Source organism: Aythya fuligula, chromosome 3, assembly GCF_009819795.1.
Source record: "Aythya fuligula isolate bAytFul2 chromosome 3, bAytFul2.pri, whole genome shotgun sequence".
Lineage (NCBI taxonomy): Eukaryota > Metazoa > Chordata > Aves > Anseriformes > Anatidae > Aythya > Aythya fuligula.
In genome coordinates this window covers 99868975-99891039 of record NC_045561.1, presented here as the reverse complement: position 1 = coordinate 99891039, position 22065 = coordinate 99868975, and the positions used below count along the sequence as shown (strand labels likewise).

General features: G+C 38.1%; 1 protein-coding gene across 13 annotated transcripts in view; it reads left to right on the top strand.

Moving 5' to 3' along the window:
* The window catches only part of MYT1L (myelin transcription factor 1 like), a 333487-nt gene that overhangs the window by 87442 nt on the left and 223980 nt on the right, over positions 1 to 22065 (top strand). For 12 of the 13 annotated variants that reach the window (XM_032185532.1, XM_032185534.1, XM_032185541.1 and 9 more), the window contains exon 2: positions 2984 to 3098. The gene's annotated coding sequence lies outside the window, so the exon portion shown is untranslated. Of the gene's footprint in view, positions 1 to 997; positions 1017 to 2983; positions 3099 to 22065 lie in introns of those variants that run through there. The other variant, XM_032185537.1, reaches the window with a different exon arrangement.

Genomic DNA, 22065 nt, shown 5'->3' with positions numbered 1-22065 from the left:
TTCTTGGCTGCTACTAAATATATATATTGGTCATGAGGATAAGATATCTATTACAGATGTTTTTTTCCATTCTTGTATTAAGTGCATCACTTGAGGCATCTTGGAGGCCCTGTTATTGAATTTGCTTTATAAATATTCTTTTCTTAGGTGGCAGGCAGTAAGGAAAATGTCTACATTAGCTTCTTACAAGTATCCCATGTTTCTGTTTCTGCAAGGGTAATTGATTTTTTTTATTTTTTTATTTTTTTTGGGGGGGGGGGGTGGGAGGGTGTTCCTGAAAATAAACGTTTTTTATCATTAGCAGAGTTTTAATATAAAACTGTAGGGACTTTATTTTTCCATTATTCTCAAGGGCAACTAAGTTGCCTATGGCTATGCTTTCATTTGTTAAGCTGATAGTAAGGCAGGTTTCTGAATACATATTGCCCACACAGTGAGGTGATTTGTATATGGAAAACAGTGCTTCCCCATAAATGAAAGAGAGCTGCTGGATTTCAGATTTTCAGATTTAAAATGGAAGGTCGAGAGTGCACAGTGGAGGCCTGTGTTGTGGAGGCCCTTATCTTTATCTTCACATATATAAAAACTGATTCCTTTTCATCTTTAATGCCCATTGTTTCCAATAGTCAAAAGACTGATGTTGTCAGAAGTAGAATCAGACACTTCTTTGTCATTGGGGGAAAAGAAGAAAAAGACAGCATTTTAATTTTTAAGCATATTTAAAATTCAGCAGTAAATTAGAATTTAAAGACCACATGCATTTTGTTTACATCACCTCATGAAATAAATCTTATTATTTTGAAAACTGAAAGGTTTTACTTGTGAGGTTTGCGCACATTCTTGTATAGCAAATTTTTCTGTGAAAGTCAGTTTTGCCGTGTGAGTGCTTCTAGAGCTGCCAGTGGTGGTGAATAATGCACAGTGCGGAGCTGCCCTCCCTCAGTGCTGCTCACAGCCTCTGGCCTTGGTGCTGAAACCCGGGTGCCACGTTCTCCAGAACTACTTAACCTGTATTGGTAAATAACAACATACTGCTTAAGCAAAAATAGAAGGGTAGATCATCTGAAGTACTTAATAAACTTTTTTTTTTTTTACACTATGATTCAGTGGATAATTATTTCTTACCTGCAGTTGACTTAAAACTTGAAGTTACACAGTGTATTACAGTCATTTTCTACCTAAGAGTAAATCAGTCTATCCTTACTTCGGAAAAGTTCATTCTAAGATCACATGCATTCTAAGTAACATTAAGGCCATCATGATGATGCATGCACAACTGTATATAAAATTTAAATATTTTTTTATTTTTTTTTTAAGCAGTAAATTACTAGAATTAATAGTTTACTCATATAATTACAGAGAATAAAATGCTTTCCTACAATTAAATAATGGCCTCAGAATGTCACCTTAGAAGAATAATGAAAAGCTAAAAATCAAGAATTTTAGATTCTTATGAGAAGTTATGGGTTTTATGCATAACTCTGTTTTAGCTAGTTGAACTATTTATGTGAGAAATTGATATTGAGACCCGATTCTTAAATTATGAAATAATTTTATGAAATAAATGTTGTTTCATTTGTGAAAAAGACTCGTTTCCTATGCAAAGTTACAGAAATTTTCATATAGTTTCATACATTATTTTGAAGATGAAAAGCCCCTGTTTTTCTAAAAATGTAAAAAAAAAAAAAAAAAGTAATAAAAGAATACTTAGTGTATTTACATGCAAATGGTTTGTTTAATAGAAAATAGTTTTTAATCATATTAATGATCCCATTTTTCAATCTTGTAGAATATTTTCTTGCCTGAAAAGTAACATGTAAGAAATTGAGTACAGTATCTTTTAGAGGATTTATGGTAATGCTGCTGAATTTAGCTGAGCATAAACATCATGGTGAGCCCCTAAGGGTCTCTTCATTTTCCCGACACACTCCACTGCTGCCCCATTAACACTTCGTCTGTTATTGCCATCTACTCAATTTAATGAGTGTCTTTGAATTTGAAGTTCTACACAAGAAACAATAGCTAAAATTAGCTATTGGTAATAGCTAATTTTGGTATTGGTAGTAGGTGTACCTACTGCAGCTTTCAGCAATGTATACTATTCCCTTTGTAATTTTTTAAAATAAATACTACATTTTTATTTTTCTGCAGTATAGTTATACCATGACATTTTCTTTAATTATGGTACACACTAATCACAAGCACTGAGTAATGACTGCAAATATAATCCTGTATCTGTCTTTGCAAAAGGTAAACACATGCTTAATAACTTCTAGAGGAGGCTTTTCCTTACCTTAAAATTCTTTCTATTAATAATGACACTTTAATGTGAAGAAAGAATAGTACTGCTGGAGACTTTGTGCTATCAAAGCAGAATATTATATTATTTCTTAGAAATTAGAAGATAGAGGTTAGGTACTGTTTTCTGACACCTGTATGAATCCAACTAACTGCTGTGAAGGGTCAGTATGTGGCTCATTATATTTGATTCCTAAAACTGAATTTAACAGATTTGTCTAAACACATACACAAAACTTCTTAAATTATGAAACCACAGGATGTATTATCAGACAAGGGCTCAACACAATTTAAAGCCAGAATAATGCTGCACTGGGATAGATCATAGGATTTAAGAACAATGTTCTAGTCTTGCATTGATTATTAAGTTATCAGCAAAAACAAAAGATTGCTCTAAATCACCTTAGATACTTAACTGATACGGAAAGTCTCCGAAGGGCCAAATAAAAACTCTGAGTCATTGAATAAATTTTTGTTCCAGAAAACGGAGGAATTAATTTTGATATTAGATTATTATTATTATTATTATTATTATTGTTATTGTTATTGTTATTGTTATTGTTATTGTTATTGTTATTGAATGCATTTATTGACAGCCTATTTTAAAAGCTAGAATAAAACAAGTGATTTTCTCTGTTCTTTGAAAGCTTTCTACCCTGTAGTAAAGCTATTTTTTTCCTTTTAGAAAATGAATCTGGAAGAAAATTGGTGACTCCAATCCAGTGGACCTACAAGCACTCTGACAGGCTCAGAGAGCAGAGTCTGGACCAAAGAGCAATTACCCCACCAAACGATTTCAGGTACAATTGACCTAAATATAACACTCTCTTTTGATTATTGACAAGAGTTCATTTCCTGTAGTGCTTTTCCCATTTGCTACTCTTGGTAACCACTGTGATCTTATCTTCCTGGTGCTGCATGACTTCTGGGATGCAGCTAAGAGTTCTGTTGTGCATTATCTTTAAACACACAATTCATGCTAAAAGAGTCATTTGCAGTTAAATTAGATGATGCATATATTATTCTTGCTGCTGAAGTTGCACAGAGCAGGAATGAGTGCCTGAATCCTAATGGACCTGGATGTGATGAAATTCTTTTTACTGTGAAATCAGAAAAGTAGTTAACCCTAAAGAAATAGGAGGTTTTATTTCACTAAACTGTAACAGTATCTTCCACTGAGCAGGATGGAGAGGTTGGCAAAATTGCTATTTATTTTTTTGTATACTTGTATTTATACATACAGTATGGCTTCCCTTAGTGACATCCTACCTACAGGCACTTGCTGTAGCTATCATGCACTGGCACGAAAAACATACAAGTATATGCACTGGGTGTAAAAGTGTACAAAAAGTGAATGAACAGAATTAAGAGAATGGTAGTGTTACAACACACTTCAGTTTTGAAGAATATATATATTTTCAGGCATTACTTGCAAACTTGTGCAAAATGCAGGATACATTTGCACTCCACGTATGTGGAATATACAAAACATACTTAGTGTTCATCATAGAGATTTTTTTACATCCTATTTCCTTTACTGAATTATTTGGAAAAAACATACATTGCTCAGAAATCCAGAAGGCTAGTATTAGAGTTCATGAAGGGCATCTGTTGGAGAGCTGTTTTTTGTTGTTGTTGTTGTTTTTGTGTTTTTTTGTTTGTTTGTTTGTTTCAGTTTTATGAACTAATGTAGTAGGGCACAGCTGTACTAGTTATTTTCCTGCATGTTTATCTGTTTTTCAAAGAGAACTCCAAAATGCATATTTTATTTTGGAAATAAACTCCACAAATAGTCATAGGTCCCACTCATAAAAGTATTAGTGAAAAGTTTATCTGAAAGCTGAATAAACTGTAAGATAAAGACACATATATTGGTCTGTTGAGTTGGTTCTTTTGATGATGATGGACAACAGTTATAAATGTAGTTAGACTTAGGAATTTTATACTACATTCTAAAAAGCAACAAATAGGAATATCTGAATTTGATGTTACTCAGAAAAAAGCACATGGTATCCTTATTAATGTTATCCTCTCTAGAGGATTTATTTTTTTTTCTCTCTACAAACATGGAAGTTTTTGTCTAGATACACAGACTTAATGATCCTCATTCTAAGGTAGGAAACTGAGGCAAAAAAAATTTAAGTGATATACCAAAGCTTTACAGGAAATGAAAATAGAATAATGTCTAGATTCTAGGTTTCCTAACCTTTATTCTGATACCTATTAAAATTTATGTTTATAGGACATTTTTGTTAATGAAAGTTATGTCTTAAAGCAATCTAAAAAAGTAGCTCTCCCTGCTGTGCTGTGTATTACCAAGCTTTCAGACAATACTCTATGCAATATTGTGTTCAGTTTTATGTTTTACTTTAATAATAATAATAATAATTAATAATAATAATAATTTGCAGAATTTTTTGTATTTTCTGTTACTAGGCAGTTATAAAGACAGAAAAAAAAGCTTACAAATATACTAACTAAGGAAAGATGTGGAGAGGCGTTATATTTCACTATAAAACAAGATAAATCAGTTATTCAATTGCATATTAATTAAGTTATTGTAAGAATAAACTTAGATTAAATATAAGAGAAAACTTCTGATTTATTTTCCCCAATCTACTGTGATGAATTACTGAGGCACAGCACATCACAGTGGATTAAGCAACAGTAATTTGAAATAGGCTCAGGAGAGATCTTATTGCTGTCTACAACTACCTGAAAGAAAGTTGTAGGGAGCAGGGGGTCAGCCTCTTGCATTCCTCTGATATGCAGAGGAATATCAGATGCTCAGGTTTTGTTAATTATTACCTTTATATGTTAGGCTGGCAGGCACACAGTTGTACATACCTGAAATGAATATATCAGTTTAAAACTTAGGTGCTAACCCTGAAAACGCCATGTAAGCTCCCTTCTGTGTGTGAATAGTATTTCTGATGATTGCTTACTTCAAAAGATGACAGATAGAAAAAACATCTGAGTCTTTTATTAAGCCCTATCTTGTAGTATATTATGGATCTAATGAAAAGTACAACATCTAAAGTATTTTTAAATATAGTTATTTGATATTTTCAGGGATGGTTCCTTATGTGATACAGATCCATAGTAGAAGCTATCATAGATAAGAATCTTAAGCCACCTTATCCCCGCTGCTTTATTCATTTACTCTACCATCACAGTGAAAAGTGATAGTAAAGCAACCCTAATTAGGCAGTGTAGGAATTTGTAGTATGCAACTTTCTTCTTAGCCAGCTTTATATTCTTCCTGCTTGTTCTACAGTGCCTCAGGGAATGAGAAAAAATCTGGTCCATTAATTAGAGAATTAGTTTGAAGTTGGGGAAGACAAGATCAGACTTTGTCTATGTTACAAACTTCCTAAAAGACACTTAGCTAAGTACTGAGCAAAATTCAGCAAGACCAGGGATTTTCTCTGCTTTTGAAGTACAATCAGGTGTCTTTTCAGTATCTTAGTTACTCCAATGATAAATTTCATAAATCTTAGCTTCCTTAATCAACTGTCTATGCTTCTCTATCATACTGTTCTTACATAAGGGTATTGATAGACTTGCAAGGATGTAGCAAAATAATGCTTTATGTTAGTTCAGACATAGTATTACAGATATACTGTCATGATGATGAGTTCATATTAGTTCTTGGCAGTATAAGCCTACCTAATATGACCTTCTAAAAAAGAAAAATTCCTCAATCAAAATGTCACATGTTGCTAAATTTACAGTTTATAATTTACCACAGTAAACATAAGTAGTAGAAATCATCATGTAGAATTGCATTCTTTCTCTCTCCCCCTCTCTCTCTCCAGACTTCAGTGGTTTTAAAAATGAGGCACTAGGCTCTTTAAATTATGGTTTCTAGGCAGCATCTCTGCTCTTGTGAACAGGCATGGTTGTTTATATTTCATGGGCCAGCCAACTGTGATTGATCACAGGCTTCTGCTGATGTTAGCAGGCCAAAGAGGACATTTATGTTAAAGCTAAAAATGTCAGGACAGGGCCATACCACCAATAAGAAGTAGGGAAAAAAAATAAATCCTATGTTTTTAAGAATATCAAGCTCAGCCTGCCAGAATACTTAATCCTTAAATCATTCTGAAAATATGTGGGATAAGAAATCAAATTAAACCCATTACCAAGGGCACAGTCTTTCATCACTACACTAGGAGTTATAGGTGTAAATCTCTGCATACCAAGTGGAAACAAAATATTAGTAAAAATGTTTTGTAAGATAAATCTATTGATGATAGACATAGTATTTTTTGTAGTAAATACCTAGGAAGTGTTGGAGTAATTAGATTAGAAGAGGTAAAAAATTATTTTGCTAGATCATTCTCTCTTTTTGAGAGTGAACCTTCCCTTTTCTACTTTTTTTTTTTTTCCCTAGCATTTTATGAAGAAGTGTTGTCACATAGGTTTATTTCAACCAATTTCCATTTTTTAGATTTCTTTTTTATGTGATCATAAATGATTCTTTTGTCTTTATGGATATTGGGTTACAAATTCTGGCAGACAAAAGAAAATTAGCACATATGCATGATTTGCTTTTTTCCACGTCAGATAAATGATTAAGTATTGTTTAGCTGCTATACGCAACTGAATTATTCTGAAGCCAAGAAAGACACAGAAGACTAATTTGAAGGCCAACTGGAATTAAGAGAAAGACTTAATTGGTCAAGTAGAACTTAGATCAGGGTTGATTTAGGTCAGAACTATACATTTTATACTGTAGAAATAAAGTTCTTAATAAAAAAAAAAAAAAGAAGACTTAAAAAAGTTCACACATAGAGAAAAAAGAGGTACAGAAGCACATTTCTACAGTAATATATTAATCTTCAGTGTTGTGGTGGTTTTACCCTGCTGGGCAGCTAAACACCACAACCGCTCTCTTACTCCCCCTCCTTTAGATGAGGAGGGGGAGAAGTAAAGCAAATAACAACTCACGGGTTGAGATAAGGATAATTTAATTAAAGGGAAATAATTATAATAATTAAATAAAGACTACCATGAACTAAACAATTTAAGTAAGGGGATATAAAAAGGGGGAAAGGGGAAAAGGGAGGGGAAAAGGAAAAATAAAAAGAAGGGAGGAAAACAAACAAACAAAATAAATGAAGGCTATGTGGTAGTGCAGAGGAAAGAAATTACTCTCTACTTCCCACAAATGAGCGATGATTGACCACGTCCTTGAAGCAAGGCCTCAACGCACGCAGCCGGTGTTCAAGAGGAGGACCGATGTTTTCCCAACGAGAGCCCACCCCTCCCCTCTTCTTACTGTTTCCATCTTTTATTGCTGAGTGTGACATCACATGGTATGGAATATCCCTTTGATTGGTTTAGGTCAGCTGCCCTGATGATGTTTCTCTCCTCACTTTTTGCCCACCCCCTAGGAGGGTTAGAGAAAGGCCCAGTGCTGTGCCACTCTGCTCAGTAGTAGACACAACACTGGTGTGATAACACCGCTGTTCCAGCTACAAGTACAGAGTACAGCATTGTATGGGCTGCTGCCGGGAAAGTTAACATTCCAGCCAGACCCAGTACAAGTGTACCGAAGAATGCCACGGAAAGGAAAATGCTTGATAAAAAATATAAAGAATCATATCAAATAAGTAGTTAGTGTCAATTGAAGATACACGTATTCTACTCAATCAAAGCTATAATAAGAAACTGTTTTAATTTTTATGTATTTATTTATTTTTAAAGTGTGGCAGGAGGACAAGACATGCAGAGTCTTAGGAACTAAGTAGTCTTTTCTGTATACAAATACAAATACATTTTTACATTTTCTGACTGTAGTATGATCTCATTAATGTTATTACAAACAAAATTTAAAGAAAGAATACAGAGCACTAAAAGTTTCCTTTTTTCTTCCACACTTTTGAGAAGCTGCAAAGGGAGTAGGACTTCCATTTCACAGTCACCTTACACATTTCATGAGGGAGCTGCTTGATTGTGGTTTTGGACAGAGCAAGGCAGATCTCAGCAGGTCTTGGTAGTATTGTCCCCCTTGACCTTGTGGATGGATTTCTGTTTCAAAATCCTACAGAATTTAAAAAATTCTGCTGAAAATTCTGCTGAAAATTCTGCTGAAAATAACATTCACTCTTGTTATACTCCTTTGCATGGCTTCTACAGTGAAATTTGTCTGTCCTAATGTAGATGTCTTTTGTATCTAAACTGGCTTTGGTTAGGCTGCCTTTATAGTCAGTAAAGAGAAATAGACACTTTTAGGGCATGATTCATCTCTTTATAAGGTAGACATCTAAATATGTCAAATGAATCACACTCTAGAATACTATATTCCTTATTAGTGAGAATAAAGGAAACCTAGGGATCAGCTTAGATGCTGATGCCTATATTAGAAATATCTAAAATGAAGTGAAATGAATTCTGTCTATAGGTACCGAGTCAGAGCTCAAAGTCAGAGAGTATCCTATGTTTCAGGAAGAAACTTTTCCTTCTCCATGTAACTCCTGGTTACATGGTACCAGGGTGCATGACCTACGGTCACTTAATGGTAAATTAAAAAAAGAAAAAAAAAATTACATACCTATCTTCTCCCATTTAATACTTTATGATGTGAAAACAGAGTAGATTCTATTGTATAGATAGGTAATTTATGTACATCTATATAATTTGGTAATTGTATTTATTTACTTTATTTTATTTATTATTTTATAATTTATATATAATGTATAATCATCAGTTATTCCACTATTTCCACAGGGGTATAATTATTTTTTTAAACTGTCTATTAATAATTTCCATGTACAGGATCTTATCATTGCTTTGAATGGTCTTTGTAAACCATTTCAGAATGGGAAACAAATACTTTTTTCTCAACCTGAAATCTCTGCACATAGATGGAGAACTGAACATATGCAATCAATTTAGGCTAGTAAACTAATTTAAATTATATCCACATCATAATCATTACTGTTAGTGCCAGAGTTTCATTAAACTCCCCACTAGACAAACTGGTTAGTGCAATATTGCTGAAAGTTCCCATGATGAAGATTTTCAAGTGCTAAAAAATGATTTTTGCAGAAAGGTTCTCTGTTGTTCATTGCTGTTGTTATGTTTGCTTTAAGTATCAACTATAAACAATACAATGGAACATACAAGAATGAGCAACAACATTTATTATATATTTAAAAGACAAAATCAACAAGTAATGATCTGTAATCTGTCTAAAACACTTGAAGCCTAATGAAGTTTTTCACATTCCACTCTTCCATTGTTTGCAAAACTCCAAATCCTAGCAAACCTGCAAGACTTTTGTCAGATGCATGCCCAAGAGTAGCACAAGGATGACAGCCTGGAGTACGCAGATTGCTAGAGAGGCTAGCAGGTGCCAAAACATGCTGTTTCATGACCCAGTGTAAACATGCCAAAAATAATCGCAACTGTACTTCAGTTTAAAAAACAAACAAGAAAAAAAAAAAACAGGCTTCAGAAATATGGTCTGTAAAACTAAATCTGATATTAAGCAAGAAATTTAAGAAGTTTGAAGCTGGAAAAGAAGTGTTCTGATGCAGAAGCTCTGCAACAAATTTACTGTGTTCAGGTTGTGATACTTTTTGGCCCAAATCCATATTTTACCACTTAAAAAGATGGCCTATTTTTCAAAAGTAACTGGGACCAAAACTACAGTGGATTCCACAGATTAAAACATGAAATCACAGAATGAGGTTTCAATGAGGTTTGAAGGGACCTCCAGAGATCATCTAGTCCAACCCCTCTGCTCAAGAGGGGTTACTTAGAGCATGTTACTCTGGAATGCATTCAGGTGAGTTTTGAATGTCTCCAAAGAAGGAGACTCCGCAACCTCTCTAGGCAGCCTGTTCCAATGCTCTGTCACCCAAACTGTAAAGAAGTTCTTCCTCATATGATGATGAAACCTCCTGTGGTTCAATTTATACCCATTACACCTTTTCCTGTCACTGGCCACCACTAAGAAGAGTTTGGCCCCCTCAGGTATTCATGGAGGTTGATAAGATCTCCTCTCAATCTCCTCTTCTCTAGGCTAAACAGGTCCAGCTCGCTTAGTCTTTCCTTTATAGGACAGTTGCTCCAATCCTTCCAATCCTTAATCATCTTCATGGCTCTACACTGGACCCTCTCTAGAAATTCTACATTGCTATTGTACTGGGGAGACCAGAATTGCACACAACATTCCAGGTGTGGCCTCACCAGTGCTGAGTAGAGGGGGAGGATCACCTCCCTTGACCTGCTGTCCATACTCCTCTTGATGCAGGCTATCCCATTGGCCTTTTTGGCCACAAAGACACAGTGCTGGCTCACGGTTAACTTGTTGTCCACCATGACCCGCAGGTCCCTCTCCACAGAGCTTCTCTCCAGCAGGTCAACCCCCAGCCTGTACCTAGGGTTCTTCCTCCCCAGCCGCAGGATCCTGCACTTGTCCTTGTTGAACCTCTCTGCCCAGCTCTCCAGCCTGTCCAGGTCCCTCTGAATGGCCACACAGGGTTCTGATGTGTCAGCCACTCCTCCAAACTCTGTATTGCCTGCAAACTTGACAAGGGTGCACTCTGTCCCTTCATCTAGGTCATGGATAAATAAGTTGAATAGCACTGGCCCAGTAATGACCCCTGGGGGACACCACTAGCCGCTGGCCTCCAACTAGACTCGCATCCTTGAACACAATGCTCTGAGCTCTGCCATCCAGCCAGTTCTCAATCCACCCCAACATCCTCTCATGGATTTCACACTTGCAGAGCTTGCCCAGGAGGATGTTATGGGAGACAATGTCAAAAGCCTTGCTGAAGTCAAGGTAGACAACATCCACTGCTCTCCCTTCATCCAGCCAGCCAGTCATCTCATCGTAGAAGGCTATCAGGTAGGTTAAACACAACTTCCCCTTGATGAATACATGTTGACTGCTTCTGATCACCTTCTTTTCCTCCCCATGCTTAGAGATGGCCTCAAGAATGAGCTGCTCCATCACCTTTCCAGGGATGGAAGTGAAGCTGATTGGCCTGAAGTTTCCTGGGTCTTCCTTATTGCCCAAACTAAATTGAGCTATTCAAGTCACATGCAAATGTGGACTAACTACCTTATTTTTCCTGTCTTTCAGAGCTGTAGCATTTAGCTGCCTTTATTTACAATGGTTTCAAATATGTGAATAGCAATAAAAATTTCTTTGGATGTGCATGGGACGTAAAATCAATTTATTTTATTATTAAAAGTAAAGGTAGATTCATAGCAATAAAATATGTATGTTTTCATCAACCTGATGCAATTTGCTGTAGACAATATAAGATCCAAAGTCTATGTTAAGCTATTGCATTTAACTTCAAAGAAAACTGTGGTAACTGAACTTGAACTTGGAAAATGCACTGCAAAAGTTTTCAGAATCACTGAAATAGTCAGTACTGTGTGTTTAGTATGTAAAATAATACAATAAAATATATTACTGAAACTGAAATACAAAGTCAGGGATGAAAAGGAGTTAAAAAAAGTAGGTGTGGAATTTCATTCAGATTTTAAATATTGTATTTAATTCTGAAATCTTTCTGTCACTGTAGCCGTTTGTGACTCTGCTTCTGAATGCATATTTTGTAAAGTAGATAAAAGTTATTAAGAATTAAGGATAGTAAACATGACAGAGGAATGATGATTCTTATAGATCATAGAAAACTGAAGAAATGACCATGTGATAAACATTTTAAGCCAAAAAGGTATTTCCATGGTAACAAGCTCTTTATCTTAAAATTTGATTATGAACGCAAAGCCTAGGAGCCTAAAGTTTAAGTGGAAACATATAGCATATGATGCAAGCAGGACAGACAGCAACTTATTCTTCTGAAATTTATGGACACGTGTATATGGTACATGTTGGCAAGTACCTACTGAGCTGGCTATGTGAAAATGAAAAAAAAAAAAAAAAGAAGAAATAAAAACTAGTACACAGTCTATTTATTCATCAGCAAGACATAGACTTCCTCTGAACCATGGTAAGCCAGACAGTGCGCACTTTAAAATAAATAAATAAATAAAAATATTACATCCTTTAAGGTTTTACCTTCTATATATGCTTAAATATATGCCTCACCTCAGTGTCAGATAAGATCTGGCAAGGAACACAAGGAACAGGTCCTCCTAGAAACTAAGGTAAGGCACATAGAAAATAAGGAGGTGATTGGTAGCAACCGACATAGCTTCACTAAGGGCAGATTGTGCCTGATAAATTTGGTGGCTTCCTATAACAGGATTATAACATTGGCAGACAGGGGAAGAGCAACAACATCCTTATCTTCATATTGGAGACACATGGATTTGGTGGATAGACCACTTGATGAATAAGGAATCAGCTGAATGATCACACTCAGAGTTGCGGTCAATGGTTTAATGTCCAAGTGGAGACCAGTGGCAAGTAGTATCCCTCAGAGGTTGGTATTGAGACTAACACTCGTTAATGTTTTTGTTGGTAACATGGACAGTATGATTGAGTGCCCCCTCAACAAGTTTGCCAATGACACCAAGCTTTGTGGTGCAGTCAATACACTGGAGGGAAAAGGATGCCATCCAGAAGGACCTGGACAGTCTTGAGACATGGGCCTGTATGAACCTCTTGATATTCAACAAAGCCAAATGCAAGGTCCTGCACCTGGGCCAAAGCACTCCTAAACACAAATAAACAAGCCTGAGCAGAAAATGGATTGAGAATAGCCCAGTGGAGAAAGACTTTGGTGTTCTGGTTGATGACAGCTCAACATGAGCTATCAGTGTGTATCTGCAGCCCAGAAAGCCAACCATGTCCTGAATGCATTGAAAGAAAGGCCAGTAGATCAAGAGAGGTGATTCTTGCCCTCTACTTTGCTCTTTATGAGACCCCACCTGGAGTACTGTGTTCAGCTCTGGAGCACCCACCATGAGAAAGACATGGACCAGTTGGAGCAAGTCCAGAAGAAGACCATGAGGATGATCAGAAGATTGGGGCACATCTCCTATGAAGACAGGCTGAAGGAGTTGGAGTTATTCAGTCCGGAGAAGAGAAGGGTCAAGAGGGATTTTACAGTGGCCTTTCAGTACCTAAAGATGGCCTAAAAGACAGGTGGAGAGGGACTCTTTATCAGGGAGTGTGGTGATAGGATACGGTGTAATGGCTTTAAACTAAAAGAGAATAGATTTAAATTAGATATTCCAAAGAAATTCTTTACAGTGAGGGTAGTGAGGCACTGGAACAAGTTGCCCAGAGAAACTATGGATTGGGAGAAACTATGAATGGGAGAAACTTCCCATTCTTGGAAGTGTTCAAGACCAGGTTGGATGGGGCTTTGAGCAACACAGTCTGGTCTAGTGGGAGGTGTCCCTGCCCATGGCAGAGGGGTTGGTATTAGATTATTTTTAAGGTCCCTTCCAACCCAAAAAATTCTGTGATTCTATGATCCTGTGAAATATATAACCATGTATTACATTGTGATGGGTCATATCATTGAGTGTAAATGAAAGCAGGGAATGAACTCACAGAGCAAGATATGATCTCTGCTTTAGTATTCTAAGAGGCATAACTGTTCTTAAGCATGTTCTAAAATGAAACTATATTTAAAATGGAAGCAACTTAATTAAGCAGATATAGACATACCTACTACCAAATGTACAAAGGAGTTTGTGTTTTTCGCAAATAAAATCATTCATCCATATGAAAAAGAGGTGGCAAAGGGTTAATTTGGTTTAGTCTTTAATGTATTTGAACATGTATGTTTTGCTTCTACATCACTTTGGTTCTTACTAGTTATTTGCCTCATCATCTTTAGGTTATGAGAAGTAGTCAGCATGGATTCACCAAGGGGAAGTTGTGCTTGACCAACCTCACTGCCTTCGATGGTGGCATCACCAGCTGGGTAGATGAGGGGAAAGCAGTGGATGTCATCTACCTTGACTTTAGCAAGGCTTTCGATACTGTCTCCCATGACATCCTGATAGCAAAGCTGAGAAAGTGTGGGATAGAGTTGACAGTAAGGTGGGTTGAAAACTGGCTGACTGACTCTGTTCGCAAACAGAGAACGACTGGGGGGAGATGTGGTGGTTGAAAACTGTCTTGGGCAGAGTGACCATGAAATGGTAGAGTTCTCCATTCTTGGAGAAGCCAGGAAGGGGACCAGTAAAACTGCTGTATTGGACTTCTGGAGGGCCGACTTTGAACTGTTCAGGACACTAGTTGGCAGAGTCCCTTGGGAGGAGGATCTGAAAGGCAGAGGAGTCCAGGAAGGCTGGGCACTCTTCAAAAAGGAAATCTTAATGGCGCAGGAGCAGTCTGTCCCCATGTGCCCAAAGACGAGCTGGTGGGGAAGAAGACCAGCCTGGCTGAACAGAGAATTGTGGCTTGAGCTTAGGAGAAAAAAGAGGGTTTATAATCTTTGGAAAAGAGGACGGGCCATTCGGGAAGACTATAAGGATGTTGCGGGGCAGTGCAAGGACAAAATTACAGAATCACAGAATCACAGAATCACAGAATTTCTAGGTTGGAAGAGACCTCAAGATCATCCGAGTCCAACCTCTGACCTAACGCTAACAGTCCCCACTAAACCATATCACTAAGCTCTACATCTGAACGTCTTTTAAAGACCTCCAGGGATGGTGACTCCACCACTTCCCTGGGCAGCCTGTTCCAATGCCTAACAACCCTTTCGGTAAAGAAGTTCTTCCTAAATTAGAAAGGCCAAAGCTCATCTGGAGCTCAATAGGGCTACTTTCATTAAAGACAACAAAAAATGTTTCTCTAAATACATCAACTCAAAATGGAGGACTAAGGAGAATCTCCAGCTTTACTGGATGCGGGGGGGAACTTAGTTACAAAAGATGAGGAAAAGGCGGAGGTGCTTAATGCCTTCTTTGCCTCAGTTTTTAACGGCAAAACCAGTTGTTCTCTGGATACCCAGTACCCTGAGCTGGTGGGAGGGGATGGGGAGCAGAATGTGGCCCTCATTATCCATGAGGAAATGATTGGTGACCTACTACTGCACATGGATGTATGCAAGGTGATGGGGCCAGATGGGATCCACCTGAGGATACTGAGAGAACTGGTGGAGGAGCTGGCCAAGCCGCTTACCATCATTTATCAACAGTCCTGGCTATCGGGGGACGTCCCAGTTGACTGGTGGCTAGCAAACATGATCCAATCTACAAGAAGGGCCGGAGGGTAGACCTGGGGAACTATAGGCCTGTCAGTTTGACCTCAGTGCCAGGGAAGCTCATGGAGCAGATTCTCTTGAGAGTCATCACGCAGCACTTACAGGGCAACCAGGTGAACAGGCCCAGTCAGCATGGGTTTATGAAAGGCAGGTCCTGCTTGATGAACCTGATCTCCTATGACAAAGTTACGTGCTTAGAGGATGAGGGAAAGCCTGTGGATGTGGTCTACCTTGACTTCAGTAAGGTTTTTGACACTGTTTCCCACAACATTCTCCTCAAGAAACTGGCTGCTCATGGCTTAGACTGGCATACACTTCATTGGGTTAAAAACTGGCTGGATTGCTGGGCCCAAAGAGTCATGGTGAATGGAGTCAAATCCAGTTGGAGGCCAGTCACTAGTAGCATTCCCCAGGTCTCAGTACTGGGGCCAGTCCTCTTTAATATCTTTACTGATGATCTGGATGAGGGGATCGATTACACCCTCAGTAAGTTTGCAGATGACACCAAGTTAGATGTGTGTGTTGATCTGCTTGAGGGTAGGAAGGCTCTGCAGGAGGATCTGGATAGGCTGCACCGATGGGCTGAGGTCAACTGCATGAAGTTCAACAAGGCCAAGTGCCGGGTCCTGCACCTGGGGTGCAATAACCCCAAGCAGAGCTACAGGCTGGGAGATGAGTGGTTGGAGAGCTGCCAAGCAGAGAAGAACCTGGGAGTATTGGTTGAGAGTCAGCTGAATATGAGCCAGCAGTGTGCTCAGGTGGCCAAGAAGGCCAACAGCATCCTGGCTTGTGTAAGAAGCAGTGTGGCCAGCAGGTCCAGGGTAGTGATTGTCCCCATGTAATCAGCTCTGGTGAGGCTGCACCTCAAGTACTGTGTTCAGTTTTGCGCCCCTCGCTACAAGAAGGTCATCAAGGTGCTCGAGCGTGTCCAGAGAAGGGTGACAAAGCTGGTGAGGGGTCTGGAGAACAAGTCTCATGAGGAGCAGCTGAGGGAGCTGGGCTTGTTCAGCTTGGAGAAGAGGAGGCTCAGGGGTGACTTTATTGCTCTTTATTAGTACCTTAAAGGAGTCTGTAGTGAGGTGGGGGGTTGGCCTATTCTTCCATGTGCCTGGTGACAAGATGAGGAGGAATGGGCTAAAGTTGTGCCAGGGGTGTTTTAGGTTGGATATTAGGAAGAACTTCTTTGCTGAGAAGGTTGTTAGGCATTGGAATGGGCTGCCCAGGGAAGTGGTGGAGTCACCATCCCTGGAGGTCTTTAAGAGACATTTAGATGTAGAGCTTAGTGATGTGTTTTAGTGGAGGACTTGTTAGTGTTAGGTCAGAGGTTGGACTCGAAGATCTTGAGGTCTCTTCCAACCTAGACAATTCTGTGATTCTATGATTCTGTGTCTGGACTAGCTCAGAGGGTGGTGATTGGTGACACAGAGTCTGGCTGGAGACCTGTGACTAGCGGTGTTCCCCAGGGGTCGGTGCTGGGTCCAGTCTTGTTCAACATCTTCATCGATGACCTTGATGAGAGAATAGTGTCAGCCCTCAGAAAGTACGCCGATGACACAAAGTTGGGAGGAGTGGCTGACACGCCAGAAGGCTGTGCTGCCATTCAGCAAGATTTGGACAGGCTAGAGAGATGGGTAGGAAGAAAACAAACTGGTTTAACAAGAGCAACTGTAGAGTCCTGCACCTGGGAAGGAACAACACGAAGTATCAGTACAGGCTGGGGGACAACCTGCTGGAGAGGAGTTCTGAGGAGAAGGACCTGGGGGTCCTGGTGGATGACAGGTTGACCATGAGCCAGCAGTGTGCCCTCATGGCCAAGAGGGCCAGTGGGATCCTGGAGTGCATTAAAAGGAGCGTGGCCAGCAGGTCAAGGGAGGTGATCCTCCCCCTCTACTCTGCCCTGGTCAGGCCTCAACTGGAGTACCATGTCCAGTTCTGGGCTCCCCACTACAAGAAAGACAGGGATCTCCTGGAAAGAGTCCAATGGAGGGCCACAAAGATGATACAGGGCCTGGAGCATCTTCCTTATGAGGAAAGGCTGAGAGACCTGGGTCTGTTCAGCCTGGAGAAAAGAAGACTGAGAGGGGATCTCATCCATGTGTATAAATACCTGAGGTGTGGGAGACAGAGGGATTTGGCCAACCTTTTTTCAGTGGTTTGTTGTGACAGGACAAGGAGTAATGGTCACAAGATAGAGCAGAGTAAGAGCACCAACATGCAAAAGAACTTCTTCACGGTGAGGGTGAAGGAGCACTAGAACAGGCTACCCAGGGAGGTTGTGGAGTCTCCTTCTCTGGAGATATTCAAGGCCCTTCTGGACGCCTACCTGGGCAGCCTGCTCTAAGTAACCTGCTCTGGCAGGGGGGTTGGACTTGATGAGCTTTCAAGATCCCTTCCAACCCCTTCAATTCTGTGATCTTTCTTCCAGAAGTCTGTGTAACAAAACCCAGAAATGATGTCTCACTTTCAAAATTTGTTGTAGTGTTTTATTCAAGGTTAGGTTAAGATGCAAAAATATGTGTGTTTACATGCAGGTTTCTCTGCTCTCTTCTTTGTCAATCGTATTGGGACACCAAGTGACTGGACTGCTGAATCTCTTTCTAAGCTTCATAGATGTAACTGACTAGATATCCACTGACTACTTTTGGAAGTTTTGACTACTAAGGCTAACATGTACATCTGAATCTAATTGTCAGCATTCGTTCTTTCAATACTACCCCTTTTCAGTCTCTGAATTATCTGGAGTGTAATACAAGTAATGTTAGAAATCTGTGTGGTCCCAAATGAATATATATATTTTAATTTTTATTTTGTCAATAGCTTCTCTTGCTAGGGAGGCTTTTTTAGTTTCTATAGAATACTGAAATTCAAAACTATTAGAATTAAATTTTAGATTTTAGAAGTTATTAGGTAAAGATGGACATCTAAGTATATTTACAGAAGTTGTCATGTAAATTAAGAGTCCAACCCATCTAAAATTGGAAATGGGTTAAGTAAATAATTTGCTGAAATATTTCAAGAAATCTGTTAAATTTCTACTTGCATTTCTGGGCATTTCCTTGTACCTCTATAAATATTTATAAATATCCTAGCATTTCAATCCATTTTTCTAAGTTCAAAGCAGCTGTTCTTTCTTTAACAGTAGTTGAAGAGTAGCAAAAAGTCAGTGTTAAATTATTCTGGGAAAACCCTTCAGGACCAGATGTAGTCTACATGATTTTCTTAAGATATTTTAAACAGATTATTTACCGTTACTTTTCAAGGAATATTACCACTTAAAAACTATCCTCTATGTAAACAAGAAATCTGTACAAAAAGGGAACGTCCACCAGAAAAGGTCTTCATTTTCTTTCAGACAAGAACAAATAGTGGCACGTTTATGGGACAACGTTTTTTCTTATTTACAATGGTACAAAGATGGAAAACGTCTATTTAAACTGTGATCCCAATAACAAGTATAATAATGAAGACACAGTGGAGTAGCCTTCAGTGTGTAGTCTTAGACAATTTCTGTACAGACTGCACTGAGGGAACTCTTGCTCTGCAATGATGTGTATTCATGGAGGCTGACCCTTACTCATCTCTACATTTCTTAGCAGTTTGACTTTCTGTAGTCCTGAGAAACACATTGAAATTAACAGAAGCTGAATATGCTCTTTACTCGTGAGATTCAGTCATAAATTGCTCATTGAACTCATGTAGTTTAACTAATTCATATAACAATGATAGGCAGCTGGAAGTACTGTATTGTGTTATATTATATGGTTGCTCTCTATACCTTAGCCTCCCTCTTCTGCTGTTTAGTTTAGGATGATAAAGGAAACTTTTGGTGAAAATATGGATCCAAAGATTTTGTAGAAAAGAGGAATAACTGTCAATGAAATAATTATTCCAATATTCCAATTGTTATAAGTTATTCCAATACTGCATTTCCAGTAGTTAAAAGTAAATTCTGGTTTGAACTAGTCAAATACAGATGGCTAATATACATCTTCTAATCAGATCTCACTCAGCAGGATCTTCAGTTACCTCATATTATATGTTCAAAATTGAAAATCTACATTAAATAGTCCAAGCAGTCAAAAGCTAATACATGCCAGAATTAACTTTGTTAGGGCAATTTAATTTAACATCCCCCATGTGTATACATTATGAAGAGTTTTTTAATTACATGATCACATATTATTTTTCTTACAAGATCTTTTCCTCATTCAGCTCACTGAATATATGATACTTACTTAATGAGCAGCTGTTCAATATTTTGTTTTCTTGATGTTTTTTTCAGTGTATGGTCCCATATCTTGTTTAATAGAGTATTTAAGTCCTGCTCTAAAGACAGAATTATTAATTATTAATGATTTATAATTAATAATTTCCTTCAGGGGGTTTCTTAGTGATTATTGCTATAGCATCTAAGTGACGAGCAAACATTAAATTAGTGTTACTGTAGACCCCTGAGATGGGAAGATAACGTGATATCCATTTTATAGATAGGGAACAATGGCCCAGAGAAGTTACATTCAAAAGCTGCCACTAATTTACAAGACCAATCTGAGATGCTTAGGTCCAAAAGCCTATTCCAACTCCTTAATGTCAAAAAGAACTTTCCCAACTCAGTCCATACTGATTCCAGCTGAGTCTCTGAACATCTAACACTTCTGCAAACTCATATCTTGGTGAGTCACAATGAAAATAAAGAACATACTCTTAGTGACCACCTCTACTATGGGAACTTGGCAAGAAAGGATAGAATACTAATTTCCAGGATGAAATTCAATTGCTTTAACCATTCTTTCTCATCTTTCAATGATGTCCCATTTTTTTAGTGCATTTCTTCAAAATTCTTCACCAAATGGACCTTCTTCAGTACACAGTTCTGATTCATCATTATAGCAAGGCCATCTTTTACACCGTATGGGGCAGGTGTCTTCTGGGCAAAATGGTATATGAGTCATGCAATTAGTCTCCATCATGATGCCCCTTCACAAAATGGGGAAAAAATTAGGTTATATAGGGAATGTAGCACTTCTGACATCTTTGTCTTTGATTTGGTCGTGTTATATAAAGTTATTTTAAAAATGTGTGTGAGTGAAAGAGAGGGAAAAGGAGAAGACAGAGAGGGAAAGAAGAAAGGGGGGGAGGGATAGGGAGAAGCAGAAGCAGAGGCAGAGGCAGAGGGAAGAAGGAAACAGTACCCACTTGTATGTAAAGAGTACCTACCTACTTAAGATTTTAAAAATACAAATCCATAAGAATATTTTAACATCCATCTGAATTATGAGGATGCTTGGAACCTTAAAATCCCCCACACCATGTTGTAACATCCTTCTATTAAAAGAAATGCATGGAATCATCTTCAGTGAAAACTACTTCTGGGGGAATAAGATACAAAATACTTTTTTTGATTCCTATCAGGCTCCACAGATATTTACTGATGGCACAGGAATCATAGGAAACTGAAATTTGGTTCCCAGGAGTCCTCAAAAGGTTTTCTAGTCATTAGTGATTTTCTGCTTGATTTTCAAGGATTTTTTTCTAACACTCTTTTCTACAGCTGTTGTAACTCTGTTCATATGCTAATTCTATGCCCTTAGCAGAACAGTTCTAGTTCTCACTATCCTACTGACTTCATCCCCTGTTCTCTCTCTCTCATTTTTTATTTTTATTTTTTAACCCTGAGCACTGCCCAAGTGATTTTCTTTACCTTCTTGTCTTCAGTACCTTTCTAACAGTCAGTGTCTGTAGTTCATATCTCATAATTCCTTGGCTGGATTCCCAGGCTTACATACATTCTTCTCACTCCTTCTGGCTCTCAAGACAGAACACTACCATCAAATTCTCTTTTTCAGTTCTGTGCCTTCAACCACCTATCTCTTATGTCTTTGCATACTCGTTCCAAATATTACCATTATATTTTGGTAATTCCTCTGTCTTTCCTCTCTGCTGCTTCATTTTCCCTTGGAGAGTAGGAAACTGATTAAAACTCTTTTCATGTGAATGTTATTTTAAATTTGTGACCAGAGCTTCTGAGGATCCTAGGACAAAGTTGTATGAGTCTCATTTTCTTAGTTCAAAATTTAGACTAAAATCTAATATAATAAACCGAAGTGAAGCACCAATGACTGGTCTGAAAACCTGACCCTATCTACAGGCACACTACTCTAGTCCTGCTAGATGTTTACTATGTCTGTTGTTATTTCAGTATTTCTGTTTTTCTCTCCATTGCTGTACACTTTATCTGATTATCAGTCTTAAATCTAGACAGATTATGCTGCCTGAATCTAGACTTTCGGGATGTTTTATGGATGCAGCCCCAGAATTCAGTGCTGAAATTAAAGATAGTGGTTTTGTTTGTTTGCTTGTTTTGTGTGTTTTGTTGTTTGTTTGTTTTTATTTGTTTGTTTATTTATTTGAATTATCGTACACCTCTCTATATATCCCAGTAGCAGCTGAGTAGGTTACTCTCTTCATCACTCAACAGACTGTTTAATGTAGTGTAATAGCTTGGAAAGGACCTATAGAGAAAAATGCTGCAATATCAATCCAATCTATTTAAATTGCAGAGTGGCATTCAATCTGAGTACAGTTTACTTATTGTACACTTATA